At 33.9% G+C, this 12571-nt stretch overlaps 1 pseudogene; it reads left to right on the top strand.

Annotated features, from left to right (window-relative positions):
* Nucleotides 1–537: 537 nt before the first annotated feature.
* On the top strand, nt 538–7388 carry LOC149189967 (hypothetical protein At1g04090 pseudogene; annotated as a pseudogene).
* The last annotated feature ends 5183 nt before the right edge of the window (nt 7389–12571 follow it).

Below are 12571 nucleotides of genomic sequence, written 5' to 3'. Positions count from 1 at the left end.
TCGTTTCAGTACTCGCTGAGAAAAAGCATGTTCAGTTTATTTTATGCCATTAGAACTTATATTCTAAAAATAATTGAGTTTCTAAATATGTCTGGAATCGTTTTTCTAGACTTCCAATGACACTATTTGCCAACATTTCATAAGAGATATGTACACTGCTGATAAATAACATCAAAACACAAGAAACCCTACACCCTCTTTGGGATTCCCTACATGCTGAAATTATGGACCTTAAAAACAACCAGTAAGAATTTTTCTTCCAAAAGATATTATTCAAACAAGAGACAAATACTCAGCAACAACCTCTCAATTCTTGGGGCCACGTTGTTAAAGAGAGGGAAACCTACCGCCACGCCGCCCGCCCGCCCCCCCATCCCCCGTAACGCAATTTTGGAGGATAATGAAGTCACTCAGACCAAGATCACAAAGAAGACTGCTAAGCAGGTTTGGACGCTGGATCTTAAGGTAAGGGGATTTCAACACAAACACCTTTGACATCTTACAAGGAACCATTGCAAGCAGATGTTTCCTTTCTCCATGGGTTCCGTTTCTGTAGATGATAACGAATTCACTCAGACAAAGCTCACAAAGAAGATTGCCACGCTGGCTTGGACATTGGATCTTAAGGTAAGGGGATTTCAATAGAAGCACCTTCGATATCTTACAAGGAGCCAATGCAAGCAGATGTTTCCTTTCTCTATGGGTTTCAGTTCTGTGGAGGATAACGAAGTCACTTAGACAAAGCTCACAAAGAATATTTCCAAGCAGGCTTGGACGTTGGATCTTAAGGTAAGGGGATTTCAACAACAACACCTTCGACATCTTACAAGGAACCAATGCAAGCAGATGTTTCCCTTCTCCATGGGTTCTAGTTCTTGATTTTGGTACTACTCTATCATTGGAACTGTTTCTTCAATTTGTTGCACTACTTATGGAGTGTTTCAATTTGTTCTGTTATATGCGGGTCTGTTGATACTTGACTCATTTTTTTACTTTTTGTTCTTTTGATTGTTCTAACTTTGTCTAAGGATCTTAGTATTTGTTTATTTCTCTATCTCCTTCCTCTTTTTGCTGAGTTTGGAAGGACTCGTTATCCTGTTTCTGAACCTTTTCTACTTAGTATCTAAAGCAGTGTTGCCAAACTTGGACTTAATAAAAACTAGGCAAAACTATGGGAAGCATACACTTAGACCTGGAAAACTCGAAAAATTCCATGTCCTAAAAATCTCAAAAACACTTTGAAAACATGCATGAGATCAAAGAGATTTGTAACACTGATATGAAGCATTGGTAACCCTTCTAATTGCTAGTCTAGTTTCCCTTATTTTGCAACTAGTTCCAATTTCAACTGATTTTCAACCAGAATTACCAAGCTTTGAAATTTCCTACTTATCATTCTTCAGAGAATTGCTTTCTCAGTGCTCGTGTTAGAAGGAAATTCTGCAATTGAAAGGGATTTTCTCATACTGCACTGATTCTTTCCAAGCATAATCCAAAAGTTGTAAATTCAAACACCTGAAAGTTTCTTCTAGTTCCAGATCCACACATATGTGAGCATGCTTGGAAACACATTCTATAATTTATGATTTTTACCTAAGTTTCCCATGTACCGATACTAGTACGGGCACATGTATGGGTACAACACTTTTTCAAACAGGGGATGGGTGTATATCAGTGGTACATATATCAAATTTTATATATACAATGATATATGGAAAAAATGAGAACTAAAATTAATGTAAATAGCAATAATTCAGATTCATATTTTAGATTCAAATCAACTGCCAATCAAATCATTCCAGTATTTTATATTCATCAAATGACATTCATGTTTCAACATTGAAGATTGACATTCCTTCCTTTTCCAGATATGTTGTGAAAATGACAAATAGAAAATCTGAAACTTGAAACTTGATGATACTCAAAAGTGGGGACTTGGGAGTGAAGAATGTTGATAATTATGAAAGTGGCTTAACGCTGAGCTTCTGGACACCAATTTCCTGCAATAAAAGTCATGAGAAATGTTCTTCTTCCTTTAATATGTTCTCCTGGCCTCTTCCATGCTCATGTAGGCAAAACTGAAAATGAAAAAATGAGATTGAAATTAAGGTTAAAAGTATATAAGGGGGAAACACTTAGATGTTTTAGGGCTTCCTGTTGGGTCCATCCTAAAACTACTTTATTGGGGCTTTTAACAGGTACAGGGGCATGGATACAAAGAATTTGATCCTCAGGTACATGTACCCATACTAAGGGTTGTACCCATGTATCAATTATCACTAATGGCATTAAAATCCAAATTGTGATATACTGAAGAGGGTATTTAGTTGTCCTACCCACATAACTATTGTAGGGAAGTCTTCCACTGGATGAAATCCATGGTCTAATATCTCATGAATTGACCTGTTTTGCCCATGACCCAAGTTCATCCTTTGAAGACTAAGTCTCTATCTTTCTGGTTCAAGAGAATGACAATGAAGTAGCCTATATTGTTATGGTTACCTTAGATGTTCCTTGTGCTCCACTTCTTTCAAATCAAACTCATTATTGTCTGGAAAGAGGGTTATATTGATATAAATATGCAGAAAAGGACTTGGTCTTTCAACCTGATACTACCTTCTATTATTGGATCTTAATTTAGAGAGATGATGGGATTTTCAACTTGGTGGATGATCCCACTCTGATCTGGACAGTGAGACAGTTTCTACTTCCCTTCTACTTTTTCTCCCCATGTAACCAAGCACTCCATCCTTCAACCTGTAGGAAAAGGTAAGAGATTGTTCAAGGCTCAAGGTCATTCAACAACAATGATTAAATTCATTACAACAATATAATCAATATCAACTCAACATGTCAGTAGCAGGAATTGAATCTGGGTGGGGAGGAAGACAATCATTCCTCCTGACCACCCAAGATTAACCCAATTGACTCTACTTACCTTTTCTTGAAGAAGCTTACTGAGAATTTCTATAGTGATGGGGAGGGGGGATGCCATCCCCATTTATGTTCTATATAAGTAATTTTAGAATGTAGAAGAGTTCATAAAGAGCTTAAGTTCAAACTTGCCAAGATATTTTGAGTCCACCCTAAGAAAAACTTATTTGGGGATTTCTACAAGTATAGGGGCATGGGTTCAAATAATTATACTCATATTAGGGTTTTACCCATGTATCACCAATGGCATTACAATCTAAGGTATGCTAAATTGAAGTGAGTGTTTTGTTGTCTTACCTGCATAGCTATTGTAGGAAATTATTCCATTGGATGAACATGGTCTAATATCTCATGAATTGACCTCCTCTGCTCATGAACCAAGGTCCTTCTTTGAAAATCTTGTTGGTTCAAGAGAATGACAATGAAGTAACATCTGTTATGGTTATCTCGCTTGTTCTATCCATTCTATTTCTTTGAAATCAAACTCATTATTTTCTGGCAAGAGGGTTATATTCACACAAATATGCAGAAAAGGACTTGGTGTTTCAACCTGATAGTAGCTTCTACTATTGAAACTTGGTTTAGAGAGATGTTGAGATTTTCAACTTAGTGGAAGATTCCACTCTGATTTGGATAGTAAGATTGTTTCTACTTTTATTTTTCTTGATTAATATTACTGAGAGTTTATTTGTAATGGGGAGGAGGAATCCCATCCTCACTTCTATTCCATTCAAGTACTTTAGGAATGCATGATAGTTCACAAAGAGGTCAGTTCAAACTTGCAATAATTTTTTTATGGTCCACCCTTAAAAAATGTCATTGGGTCTTTTTACAGGTACAAGGGAATAGGTATGAAGAATTAGAGCCCCAGGTAATTGTACCCATACTAAGGGTTTTACCTATGTATCATTGATGGCACTAAAATCCAGATTATGCCAAATTGAAGGAGGTATTTCGTTGTCTTATCCACATATCTATTGTAAGTAAGTCCTCCATTGGATCACATATATGGTTTAATATCTCATGAGTTGACCTTATCTGCTCATGAACCAAATGCCTCCTCTGAAAATCAAACCTCTATATTGTTGGTTCAAGAGAATGACAATGAAGTAGCCTCTATTACAATTATCTTGGTTGTTCCTTGTGCTCCATTTCTTTGAAATCAAACTCATTATTTTCAGGAAAGAGGGTTATATTGCCACAAATTTGTAGAAAAGGACTTGGCCTTTCAACCTAATACTACCTTCTACTATTGGATCTTGGTTTAGACTTAGATAGACCATGGGCTTTTCAGCTTGGTTGAAGATCCACTGTGATCTGGACAGTGAGACAATTTCTACCTCCCTTTGGCATGACGAAGCTTACTGAGATTTTCTATTGTAGTGGGGAGGTCAAATCCAATCCAAACTTATGTGCCATCTATGTACCTTCATAATTGAGGAGAGCTCAAGGTCAAACCTTCCAAACTTCTTTATAAATGGAGGGATGGACCATAGACTGCATAAATGGCAATCTTGCTCCATGACCTACAGACAAATAAGAATGACAAAACAAGCCCACTTGTAGCATTCACTTCTAATTGGTATATATTAATATATTCATAATGATCAATGGTAACATTATAAGTAGTCATTGATTGTAACAAATGCCTATTGTGAGAGGTGATAACTATCAGAGAATAGTTGCAAAAACAATATCTATTTTCATTTGGTATTGTCAATGCAATGTTGTAATTGATTACTTTTTGACATTTTCACATTAAGGTGCATTATATTTCTGACCTCGTGGCCCGCAACAACAAGCTAATGATGAGCATGTCCAATATAATGGCACCAGTATAGCGAATTGGTAATTGGCATTTATGATTCTCAAGCTTCTTATTCCATCAAACCATTTATCTTGCTAGTTCTACTTACAAGGAATATATTTGTAATTTTTTATCATTTTTTTTATGTGATCGACAAACCCAATAAAAACGAGGATAAATGTTAGTGATTCTTAGTTTGTCTCATTTGAAAAGCTTCCTGTAGACAGTTTCAACAACACCCAAGCTTGCCTTTGCTTTGTCAATTTCTTGATTTGAGAAAGTGGGTAACCATATATTCCTTTACCAAATCTATTGCCACAATAATAATGTTAAAGCATATTTTATCCATTTTTGAACTGGAATCCTCAAGATGAAAATGACTGGAAGTATAATGCTTCAGGTTCTATCCTTTATATCAAAGTATGTCTCACATTGTCCTTTTTAGAAAATTGAAATATCTATAATAAAAAATGTTATTAAATTCTAAGTAAGACTCACCTTTGTTTTTATGATGCAATTTTCTCTCATCTTCCTCTTCACAAATAATTCTTACAACAAGTTAAGTTTCATAGAGCATCGAATCAACCAGGTCTCTTGGCATTTGCGAATCTTTTTTTCTAGCTACAACAAAATCCAAATTAGTTCATATATCTTTCCTTTTTTTATCCAATGCATCTATATGAAGATTAGGTGAGGATGTCATTCTTACCCTCTAAATAAGTTTTGCATGATCAACTCCAGTAACATGGAAAGGCCCCTGGGCACATACATGTGGAATCATGGTTTTTCATTAATTTTTAAGCAAATTCCTCATAGTTGTCCATTAATTTTTGAAAAATCTCGTTATAGTTGTCGTTCATTCATTTTTAAACAATCTCATCATAGTTGTTGTTCATACAATTTTAAGCAATATCATAATAGTTCCCTTTTTCTTCTATTACCTTTACACAATTCTAGAATCACCATAATTTATTGTCACATCATTGAGGCAAGTGTGAGGGCAAGTTTTGAAAGCCACTACTTAATAACCTTCCTGATCAAGGTAGGAAACACTCTACTAAACAATGAAACACCAGATGCTTTTTATCATCTAACTTTTACTCAATATAGTAAAATTTCCTTATTCAGGTACTATTATCACACCTATAGTCCTTGCAAATCTTATCCATACTTCATTCCTATGAAGTCTTTGATAGCAAGTTGACCACCTGTTTGTTTACATACTTCATTCCTACCAAGTCTCTAATGGAAAGTTGACCACCTATTTGTTTTCTATTCAACTAGATATGGTGGTCTCTATTTGTTTATCAGTGAAAGAGTGAGATTTTTGTAAGAGAAATCCTTCCTCTATTAGATAAACCACTGAATTATACATTCATATTAAGCAGTTAGTAGTGGAGAGGAACTCAAGATATCATTGGTTACTTTTGGTTGGCTCAAGCTCCATAGAATTACAGGCCCTGTGAGTTTGTGGTTACAACTACACCACTTGAACCCTCTTTAGATGAGGTGAGGTGTGTAATATCAAAACTCACTGATATATGTGAAACATATGGCTTGATTTGGACAATAGGAAACACAAACCCTCCAATCTTTCCCTTCAATGTTTGGAACATAAGACCAAAAATTGCGAGCGTCAAAAGCCCGAGGTGTAAGTATAGAAACATTCTATTGTAATAAGGACCTTAACTCTTCCTGTTGTATGTTTGAAGAATGTTAGTTTTGACCTTACTGCAATGCCCAGGATCAATCAAATGCATACAATAGTTAAGAAATACGGGTCTGTTATTTTTTTCTTGGTTGTTTGAAAATGGACAATTGATTTACAGACGAGGTGTGGAAACACCTCAACAAATTACAATTAATGGCTCAAATTTACCTCAAGGTGGCTCCAATGATAAAGAATACTGGCTTGACTTCCCTAAAGAGGATGGGGTTGTAAAAAGACTGAGACAAGGTGATTTGTAGAGCACAATGGCATATGTACATTTTAAACTTCCTTTGGGAGGAACATACATTGACGTTACAATATGGTTGTTGTATCCTCTGAATGGTCCCATCACTGTCAAGGTTGGTGCCCTTAATATGCCTCTCAAATATGGAGAGCATATTGGTGATTGGGAACATTTCACTCTTAGAGTGAGCAATTTCACTGGTTAACTATGGAAATTTTATTTCTCAGAGCATAACAGTGGTCAATGGGTCAATGCCTCAGATTTGGAGCGCATTGAAGGGAATATGATAGTGGTATATGTAGGAAAGAGTGGGCATGCAACATTTTCTCATATAGCAAGCTTTATTGAGGGTGTTAGGAAGCTTGGTGGTGGTATCCGAAATGATGCCAACTAAAGTAAGTATTTTCTAGACACTAGTAGAAAATACCAAATTGTTGTGGCAAAGCACTCGAAAGATATTGGGTCAATGAACAGAAGTAGAGCCTCCATGGTTGCACTACATGAGGGAGTGGGGACCAAAAATTGTCTATAATTTGTGAACAGAGCTTAATAGGGTAATCAGATTGCTTCCTTATAAACTGAGGTCACCTATAGAGAGTCTCCTAAACAATTTTCCTAAGGAGCTTTCAGGTGAGAAAGGACCCACAGGACCCAAAGCCAAAGACAATTGGTATGGGGATGAAAGAGTTTGATGTGCCACTTTCACTACTAGTAAAATGTAAGTTCAGTTTGTCAATCATAATGATCAGAGTCTCTTCCACTTGGTTGTGAATTCAATCCATTATGTATTGCAAGTTGTAACAATAAACTTTTGAATTGAGCATATTGTTTGTCTGCCAATAGCTGCAAAATATTTTTGCTTTTACCTGCTTATTATTATTTTTTGTTCTCCACTTCCATTTTCATATTCAATTCTCTCCTTTTCAGAAACTCCTATATTGTGCATAATCTTTTATTGCTTGTTTTAAGTTTATTTCCATAGAAACATTGTTTTTATGCATTCTCCTAATGCCATTGTTGTTCATCTAAAGTTCTAAACCAAATTAAGGAAAATTTGCATAGATAGAATTCCCATAAAATATCAGTAAATGGAAACTATAACTAGACCAAATCAACTTATTATTTCCTCCTAAAGGCAAGTTAGAAATAAACTTGGTAATAACGTCACATTCCACACCTGTGTTTGTCCTAACCGTTACAACACTAGTATGTGAAACTTCTTTGGGATGGATCTAATTTGTTGCCTTGTTTGAAATAAAAAAAATTCCATGTCCTATAAGGATATTTTAATTTCCAGAATATAACTTTTTTATGGTTTACGGGAGACTTAATTTAAACATTAATTGAATGCCATTTTCTCATGGTGTTATAAATTGGATATAAACCATTTGTGTGTCTGAGTCAAATAGAGAAATTTTTTAATACTAGATGAAGACAAATTTGTAATTAGAGCCATTTATTGTGTGAAAACCACATGGAGAAAAGTTTATACATCATGCTTCTAAATATTACATGTTCATCATAATCAGATCTTATTTCAGAACCTTTCCAATCTAAGTTTTTGCAACTGGAAACTGCAGTTCAGTGTTTCTGAAACAAAACTGACATTAATGAAGGCTAGTGCCTTCAACTTTATCATATATTGCACAATTTTCTTCCCATTTACATTTCATACTGTGTCCTTACTGTTATTCTTTTCTAGCTATTTTCTTAATCCTCGTCGTGAATATTAATTATGCAAATTTTATCATTTCTTCGCTTACTTGGTTGCTACTTTGTATTCAAGAACTAACTTGGTACTGAAATATCTCAAATGCCCCATGCTTTTTTTCCTATTTACATTTCTTTCAATATATTTTTCACAATTATTTTCACAACAAGAAGTTATATTCATAATCCTACTTGTGTATATTAGTCATGCAAATTTTACCGTTTCCTACCTTATTTGATTGCTACTTTGTTTACAAGCACGAACTTGGTTCTCGATAGTAAAAAATTCCAAAATTCAGCCTTTATTTCAAATGTTATATATATAAATGCTAGTAAAGATATCCAACATTATACATATTGACTATATTTCTATGGCGAGCTTTGTACATAATTTTGGCATTATCTGATGCAAACCTTGGTGGTGATGGTCGTATGTAACTTTTTTACTAGTTTTCAAGGCAACTTACAAAACTGAATGATCGACCATATATAATGCAACTACTGAAGCCTACGACATTTTCTCTTCAGGTGTGTATCTTAAGTGAGATTAAACTTTTTCATGTAGTGATTATAACCAATTTACATTATTTATTGCCTGTAGGATAAGTCTGTAGATGTTTAAAAAGTTGTTGAAGCTTCTCTTGTTGAAATCAATTGTGTTTCTGAACATGAAATGGTGTGTATGATACTTTTCTCTTATACATTATGTCTTGCTTTAGTTTGTGCATGTTCGTTAATCACATTATAATTGTTTCTCTAACCAAGGTAATGAAGGGTTTAAAGGACTTGAATGACAAAGATCTGCAGGTGTACCTCAAGGTCTGTTAGCATTTTTTTGAAGGAAATATTTTTAATAAGAGTTTATATGGCTAGTTTTGAATCTCTAATATTATTTCACTTATTAAGAAAGATTAATGAAGCAGTAAGATAGGCAGGTGTACCTTAAGGTTTGTTAGCCATTTTTTGCAGGAAATATTCTTAATAAGAATTTATATTGCTAGTTTTGAATCTCTAATATTAATTTACTTATTAACATATATTAATGAAGTAGTAAGAATTAGTACTTCAAGTATTGGGACAAGGCAAGGCAGTAAGAGTGTTAAACCAATTGTCCATGCCAGTGGGGATCAACAATCCTCACGATCTGGCACAAGAACTATAGGCCATGTATGTTAATGTTGAAAAGGTTTAGTTCTTATGGAGCATAAAGTATATTGTCTTGGGTGTTGTTTTTAATAATTTACTTTTCATACAGAGAGGAAATCAACCAAAAGTTACAAAACAGGTAGTTGATGTAACTGCTCAGGATCTTGTAGTTCAAGGACAAACTTTGTTTAATATGAAGAATTCAAACAAGGTTAGCTTTTAGAAAATATTGTGTTTTAGTCCTTTGCTTGTAAACATATCAAGAAATGACCAGATGGATGTTTCATGCAAAAGTAATTCCTATAGGAAGACCAAGAAAGACTAGTTCCACATAAGCACAAATTTGAAGAGCCACGTCTAGAGAAAATTCAAGAAATTGAGGTTTGTATGATCAAATGTTGGTCCAGTAGTTGATATGGTTTCTTATATTTTGTTTTGTGGCATTTGATGGTGTTATTGCATTGCAAAATGATATTATGAGGTATTTTAGAGAGGATTTGCATCGAAGACTTTTAAGTCCAGACTTCAAGAAACAAGTAGATGATCTGGAAATGTTGCAAAAGGTAGCATTGTAAACATCACTTTGTGAAATTAATTTACTAATTACTGAAGTGGTTTCCTCTAATATTTTTTCAGAGTTAATTTTCTAGGTGAGATGACACATTATAAGATTTCCATTTCTTCAAATTTATACATTTGCAGACTATACTTTCTCATGGTAAAGAAATGGTTGAAATTGTTGATATCCTTATGCGATGGACTATTTTACGTTTCTGTGAGTCAAACACAACATGTTTACTTAAGGCATGGCTTATTTTTTCTTGGTTTAAAAATGTTTTGGGTTAATTTGAAGCATGCTTCCCCTTATGTTTGTGGCTTTTTGGGGTCAGGTTCTTGAATTTCTTCATGAACTCTTTGAGGCTCTAAAGAATGAGGGGTATACTATAACTGAATGCGAAGCTAGCATCTTTCTTCCTTGCTTAATTGAGAAGGTACGCCTTTGATGCATTTTATTTTATTCTTCATAATAATTTATTGAATTATAAATGATGAAAAAACCTGAACATTCATGATGGGAACTTCATTGTATCGATAGTTAGGGAACAATATTGAGAATGTATGGGAAAATATATGTGAATTAACAAAACTTACAACATGCATATATCCTACATCAAAGATTTTTACTTTTATATTAGAAGGGCTACGGTCAAAGATCAATCGAACTAGAATTGAATATGCAAATCTTCTTGGATTTATGATAGATCGCTATGGGATCGAGTTATGTGATTAATTGTTCTGTTGTTTGATGCTACTCAGTTTTTGTTTGTTATCAATAGATATATGGACCGACAAAATCCTTACAGGTTGTTGTTGCTCTGACAACAGAACGTGATGGTTAAATAAGAAAGGTCGCTCTAAACACATTGGCAAATGCTTACAAGATTCTTGGTATTTTGTTTTGGACACAAGAATTTTTTTTAATGGTTTAACAATATTTACTTAGAATATATCTCAACATAGATTCATTATTTATATTCTACAAAAGCCACATATTATTTGAAAAAGTAATCTGCATGGCTGAAATTGTCAGCATACATTTCAAGTTATGAGTCAATATATTCCTTTCAATTTATAATTGGGCACTGCTTATTTGGTGTCTATTCGTTTCTTTTGTACTTATTATCATTTTGTCTTTCACGGCTTTGAGAAACAGTGAAGGTGTTATACTTGATTTTATATCATTGAAAGTCATAGTAATTTAGCCTGGAAAAGAAAGATTTGCAAATCTCAAACTTAGAAATTAGAATATGTTTATCACCTTTTTAAATAAATCAACAATAAGATCAACATGGCATAGTCTTATTCTATCACCTTTTCATAGTGGAACAATGGCCCTTTGTATTTGACGTGTTCTTTACCTCCAACTTCTTTTCATCCACATGTTCTTTACCTCCAACTACTTTTCATCCACCATATAAATGTTTTAATCTTATAATTATTTGTCAAATTTACTGAAGACTTGCACCTTGCTTCATATTTTAGAAACTCTATTTGCACATCGTGCTCCTTGTGCAAATATTTTAGAAACTCTATTTGTTACTTGACTCTGGTGTGGGTAGGTTACAGGAAATGTGATTGGAAAAAGGATGGGGGGACAATGCAAAGCATGTCTTGGATATGATTCATTTGTTGTTGGAGATCCTTTAAGAACCTAAGGCATCGACTTTGGAAATGTTTCTAGTAGGGATTCCCATGGTTTTTAATGTTGTGATTCTTTCACCTCATGGTTATTTTGGGAAAGCAAATGTTTTAAGAATTCCATACAAAACATCGGTAGAAAGGTACAAAAAAAATTATAACTGTAATGTACATTCCATGATATCCTCTCTTTATTATTTGATTATATTTTGAATGTTTCTTTTGATTTTGTTTTTTATTTTAACTGTGAAATTGAAAATACTTGGTATCATGTCCATTTAAACAACAACCAAAGCTTGAATATGAAATTAGTATTACATGGTATTGATCAAAATCGTTTTAGTTGTTTTGTGTTAAAATATTTTCATAACTTTTGGAAAAGTTTACTTTCATGTTTTTATTTCATCACATGTTGTTTATATACTTGACCAAGTTCATGCGTTAGAGAATGAAATGTTTTTGTGAATAAAACGAGAATGATTAGACATCACACCTCAAATTATTTGTTTTAACAAGTTATGTATAGATTGAGATTTTTAGCATGTGACTTAGTTCACATGATTGTGCCTAAGATTTCCCTAAAGATTGAATACTAAGTTACTAAGGTGTTATTTTATATGGTGACATTTTATTTTCTTTGTTTATACAGGTCATCTGGCCACTATCGTCTAACTGAACAAAACTTGTTTGAGTTTCTTGCTTTTATGGGGGGGAATGGATTTGACAGTGTTGATGTTGAGGTATATGTCGTATAAATCTTTTATAGTCTAATTCAGTTTATATCCTAGTGTTCATCATATTTCATGTCTTACACTCTACA

This window comes from Pinus tabuliformis, chromosome 3_1 (assembly GCF_031772625.1).
Source record: "Pinus tabuliformis cultivar Carrire ecotype Pingquan chromosome 3_1, CPIR1, whole genome shotgun sequence".
Classification (NCBI taxonomy): Eukaryota; Viridiplantae; Streptophyta; class Pinopsida; order Pinales; family Pinaceae; genus Pinus; species Pinus tabuliformis.
This window is presented reverse-complemented; position numbering and strand designations above follow the sequence as displayed.